Here is a 6148-nt window from a genome sequence, read left to right as displayed (position 1 = left end):
AGGTATAGTGGTGTTAGAAATCACCAGCAGTTTCACGTTTGAATTACAATCAGTTCTTCTCATATGGTGTTCGCAGAATTGTCTTGACGACAGGGGAATGAAACTAAAATGTGTTCGTTGCTGTTTAACCATGGTTCTCGGCAGAGTTGGAGTATGTGTAGGTTGAGACAAGAAGGGATAATGGGGTTGCAGTTTACATGGTTCTGGTCAAGTTATGGCTAGAAGGTTGAGCATTGTTGAGGAGTTGTTGTTGCAGCTGTGGGTTCGATGAATGCAGGTTTGGCAGAAGCCTATGACTTGATGGAGATGGCAAGGAAGGACTGACTTGATGGAGATGGAAAGGAATGACTGACTTGCTGCTGCTGGTCACAGTGGTTGGTTATGATGGTTGAGTTCGACTTAGAACTAAAAACAGTGGAATTAGTATGTTGCGGTTGTGTGTATGGTGGTATTTGGTTCAAGTGATTGGCTTGTTCACGACAGGATAAGAAGATGTACCGAGCAGCGAGGAAATTGAGTATGTGCTGGTACTATTAAGAGGGATGTCTGGAAGTGATAGATTTTGTATGAGTGATGGCTGGAAGTACTGGAGATGGTTCAAAATGGTGGTTGCTGCCAGGATGTTAAGCTGTGATTGCTGTTGGTTGATGAGAACCAGTCAAGCTCAAGTCGAACAGGGAGAGCTCGAGTCTGTCAAGGCTGTAGAAAGAACCAGTGTTGACCGAGCATAGCAGAGAACATGGAGCTGATGGAATTCGAGTAGAGATGAGGCCGGGAAAGGAAAAGAATTTTGGTTTCACAGGGAAACTTACATATGAGTTTTCCCAACCGACGATAAACTCAAGGAATACGGTTTTCCGTGAAAAAAGAAAAGAATAAAGGTGCATTGTCAGTTCCAGCGGCCTGACAAGCCATTGACAAGGAATGGGCTGGATTGGTGCAGGTCCATTGGACTGTTTGGAGACTATCACGAGCAGGACATGACCGTGACTTATTTTGAAAATTTGGCCAGAGTTTGGCAACTCACTTTCCACGGGGTGTGATGCGCGGGACACAATTCTTAAGGGAGATGTACTTTCCTATCTTAGCTAGGTTTCATAGTTTCTTCAAGAAGAGGTTACAAAACTCTATTTATAGGGAAACTTAGATACAATTTGGGATATCTTCGACTCACTGTTTTTCTCCCCCTTAGGGGGGAGAACTATCTCTTTTCTATATTCATTTGATTGTTAAGGATGAATTCAAAGTTCTAATTGTGAAGCTCAATTTTTACAAGTTTATTTCGAGTTTTAAAGTTAATCATTGTGGATTGTTTTTACTATATCGAAGGTTTTTGATTGGTTTTTAGATTTGTTTGGGTGTAGAACTAGATTAGTATATTAAGCATTCTAATGCTAGTAGAGATTTGAACGATCCGTAATTGTCGTTTATTTCCTACACAAGTAGAAATCGCGAGACCTTGCGGAGGGATTCTGTGGAGCAATTGCGAGTAAAGACAACACCAGTAAGTGGAACGAGCGTACCGAGTAGAACTGCTGGGATCAAACCTAAATTCACAAACCGTAAAGCATTCGATTGAGTTACACCTTGTAAGCGTACCTCAGGGCGGCTCAGTTGGATATAATCTGGTAGTCGAGCGCTTCCGTATCCAGTGATAACAAGAATTTTGGGGATAGCTAAGCGTACCTGCTATTCTACGGTTGGTGACAATTGATTCTAACAAGAGATAAACGGGTACACTGTTGAGTTATCGGTTAGTAATGGCGAAGGATTTCTTAATTATCATCCTCTTTATCTTATTATCCTTTTTATCCTTATTTTATATTCTCGGTAATTTAGATAACATATCAATTTCATTACTCCTCGTGGGAACGATCCTTACTACCGCTTTATTACTTATTAATTAGTGGGAAACATCTTATTATTTTGTTGAGTAAACGATGCTCATCAGGTTACACTTTCGCGGAAATTTGCAAGAGGCATTTGAAGGTGTGACAGTTCAGGTATCAGAGCTGTGTTTGGTACACATTTCAAGTGTATTTGTTGGATAATACACTGGTACTTCTTTCTCTCTTAAGCTATTTTCGTGTGAGCAAGTAAGTGGTGCATTATTTTCAGAGAATTTGCATTAGAATTGAGTTCTAATGGCGCTATGATCGACGAAGAACTACTAGGTACGTTTGATTAGTTAGAGGAGTATGGTGATCATGGCAATCTGACCATAGACATGGGTTGTGATGGCCTGGATATTCCTCTTGTTTTTGAAGAAAATTGCAGGCTAGATTTACTTGAAGGAAGAACATCAGATTGATTCAAAGAATTTGACGAAAGAGTAGGTGCAGTTGAGGAAAAGGTGTCTGATGCAGCCTTGTTGAATTGCGAAACCAATGTTGAAGTGACTGAATTAAAGGGGCAATTCAGTGATATGAAGACCATACTAATAGGCCATGCGAAGCAAATGTCTGATGAGATGACAAGCATTCACAAGTTAATCAGTGATGGCATGTTTGCAGGGGTAAACGTGGATGGAGAAAGCTTTAATCGAGTCTCCGAGCCAAGAATTTATGATGGTTCCAGAAATGCTAGAGAAATTGAGAATTTCTTATATGACGTTGAGGCATACTTTTAGGCGAATAGAACTAGGGAAGGACAAAAGGTAACTCTTGCAGAAAATTACCTAAGTGGTGATGCAAAGGTTTGGTGGAGAACTATGATGCAAGAAGACGAAGTTGCGGGTTATGCCAATCCTATGTCTTGGAACGACATGAAAGAAGGTCTGAGATGTCAGTTCTGGCCGAGAAATGGTGCTTGGTACGCAAGAGAAAGTTTGCGTAGGCTAAAAATGACGGGTGCACCACAGGCATATGCTGAAAACTTCCTTACATTGGTGCAAGAAGTGCGTGGCATGAGTGAAGAAGATCAGATGTTACAGTTTCTGAGTGGCGCGAATTCTTTAGTTATTGCTGAACTTAAGAAGCGCAAAATTCAGAGTATCCAGATGGTTATTCAAGTGGTAAGAGAGCTTACCAGTTGCACAACAATTGAGGATGTGCAAAGATGTGAAGGTCAGGCCAAAGGAAAGTAAAAATATGTAGTCACTCAGCGCAAGCATGATCCAAAAGAAGATGAATTATTCCCTTCAGCCCGAAAGTATAGGGGATGTTTCATTTGCAAGGGTTTGCATTTCGCTAGAAGCTGTACACTCAAGGCGCAACTTAATGCATGAATTGGGGATGACTATGGGAGTCATTCCAGAAAGACTCGTGAAAGCCGAAGTTAAAGTTCGAGGAAGAGGCCTCGCAGCGAAGGTGTCGCTCACTTCGACAAAGGCAGAAACTAAGCTAAGACAATAAGGAGTGGTGTTGTCTCCATTGGCAACACTTGGGACAGAAAACGAGAATGTTTTTTGAGCTTGTTTTATGTAGCTTTAGTTTTTGGTTGTTGCAAACTCTGTGTGTAGAGTTTGGTTGTACAAACTTTCATTTGAGTTTTCAAGTTTGTATATACTTTGCTTTAGTGTAAGCAAGTTGCTTTGTTAATGAAGTTTTAAATTTCCAAAACGATCGGTGGATCAATCATGTAATGGTACATGGTCTTGTTATGTAAGAGCTGTAATGAATGAAGGTGTTTTCGTTTATAAAGTCTTGCCTCTTTATTTACGATGTAAAGCTAGTTCATGGGGACATACTGTGATATCATACGTAGCCTAACGTATGAAATAACGATAAAAGTTTAAAGATAATAAGCAAAGCATAGGACAAGGGTCCTAGTTGATGCGAAAGTGATATTGCTATTTGGGGATTGCAATATAGCACGACGGCGGATGGGCAGCGACAGTGCAAGTAATACAACGAGTTAAAAATCATACCATCAACGAACATGAGTTGGGTAGAATTCATGGCCTATAGAAAGACACACACTTTCCAGGCAATGCAGCAATGCAATTCAAAGAAATAGTTGGAGACATATTGGCTTCGAAGGCATGACATATGGACAGCTAAAAGGTCAGCTATGTTATGTCCAAAACATAGTTAGCCACAGTTCCGTAAATGGGTTGTGCAACTCAATAGTTTTTCTTTAGCGAGTTAGGCAAAGCAAACTCGCATGTTTCTGGTTCGGATCTGTAAGATCACTAGTAGAAAAGTGACATTTAGTAACAGTTCAAACTTTTATAAAGTAACAGTTCGTAAAATGCCTGTTACTAAATGTTAGATAGTTGAATAACAATAACACTTTTCGTAAGAATTGTTACATAATGTCATCCAAGTTGTATACTGTAACTGTTTTTATAGTAAGTGTTACTATATACCCATGTTACTGTAACATATTTTGTATGTCGACATTACCATTACAGTTCTTTAAACCAACTGTTATTATATGCCTATGTTACCGTAACATATTTAATATGTCACCGTAGTTGGCATTATCGTAACATTTTTTAAACTAAATGTTACTATATATCTATGTTATTGCGACATGTTTAATAGGTTACCATACTTGACATTATCGTGAAATTTCTGTAAATTATTTATTTGTATAACTAGTTTTTGGGTATCCGGTTTAAAAAAATAACTACTTATGGACTGACATTAATTTAACATCTTGATTTAGTTCTAAGCACGAGAGCTAGCCATGGCTCGTACTGATGGTTACCTAAGGTTTGAGAAAAAATCGAATATAATACAAAATAATAAACAAGTTGTAAAAATATGTAGGAATATTAAAAATATAAATTGTGTTGTAGTTGCGTGGTGTGACGACGAAGGTGGTGGAGGTATAATTTACTGTCTAATGAGAGTAAATATTTTATTTGGATAACATTAAACAAAAGGAAAACATGAAAGAGTGGTTCAAAAGTTATTATTAATGCAATAGGTCTCAAGGTCGAATCTTGTGAAGTGTACTTTTATAGAATTTATATTTAATGTCCAAGAAAACCAACTCATGGTAGTGGACGCGGCGTACATGGTGGTGACGGTTGTGGAGATGCTAGTGTTGATGGTTGTGGCAGTGCTGGTGGTGGAGGTAGTGGTGGCGCTAGTGGTGGAGGTGATGGTAGTCAATAAAAACTGTCAGTTTTTATGACAGTTTCAATAAAAAATGTTACGGTTACTCAAACAATAGCAACAGTTTGTTCCCAAACATGTTACAATAAACTGCTAACGGTAACGGTTTTATGTAAAATAGTTACAGTAGAAATTATTCAGTAACATATATTTTATAAAGTGTTACTAAAAACTACCAACGGTAATAGTTTTAGAATTTATGAGTCATTTTTCAATAGCCTTTCCGTAACAGGTTTTATAAACTTTCCGTAACAGGGGCTTTAGTAACACCGCATAAAAAACTAAAACTGTTACGAAAATAATACAGTAACAGTTTTTAACTGTTACGGATCATCATTTTTCTACTAGTGGATGGCACGTTAAGTACAAAGAGTTTATACTTAGCCACATTCAGAGAAATGAGTTCCTGAATGATTTTTGCATGAGAATTTGGCGAGGCATGAATTGTTAAATGTGGGTGTCTTATTCAAAGGAAACCCCTATGCACTTTGTGACGTGCTTAATGGAGGACATGGAGGACAACAGTCCAAGGAAGGTGCCAGCAAAGTTGATTGAAAATGAAGGCCAAGTCGTTTATAAGTCCTTGTCATGTTGAGTTAGATGCAAAAGGAAAAGTCGGGAGGCAAAAGGCTATGGCAATGATCGTGGTGATCAGTTTGAGAAGAATCATTTTGTGCGTACACTTAGGCATAAATGATTCAAGTGAAATTCAAGCCTAATTTAGAGGAATTGGCTAAGAAGAATTTCAAGTTTGCATTTGAGTATTGATGCATGATTTGAGTAGCAGTTGAAGCATAGTGCACAACGCTAAGGTGTGAATCAAGTAGATGTGTTAGAGCATAGCTCGGTTGAACCCACCAAGTGTTGGTGTTAGAGCATGGCTCAGTTGAACCCACCAAGCGTTGGTATGTCAAGTTTGGTTGTCATATTTTAGTGAATCAAAACTCATGTTAAGAGTCGCTTGATTATGTACTAGAGTTAAACTTCGTATAGGTTAGCTTGAAATTATTAGGATATGAGACATTACAAGTATTGTGAAGACTTGAAGATGTGAAGAAGCAAGGAGCTACAACGAAAACAAT

This window comes from Papaver somniferum, chromosome 7, assembly GCF_003573695.1.
Source record: "Papaver somniferum cultivar HN1 chromosome 7, ASM357369v1, whole genome shotgun sequence".
Taxonomy (NCBI): domain Eukaryota; kingdom Viridiplantae; phylum Streptophyta; class Magnoliopsida; order Ranunculales; family Papaveraceae; genus Papaver; species Papaver somniferum.
Note: the sequence above shows the minus strand (reverse complement) of the source record.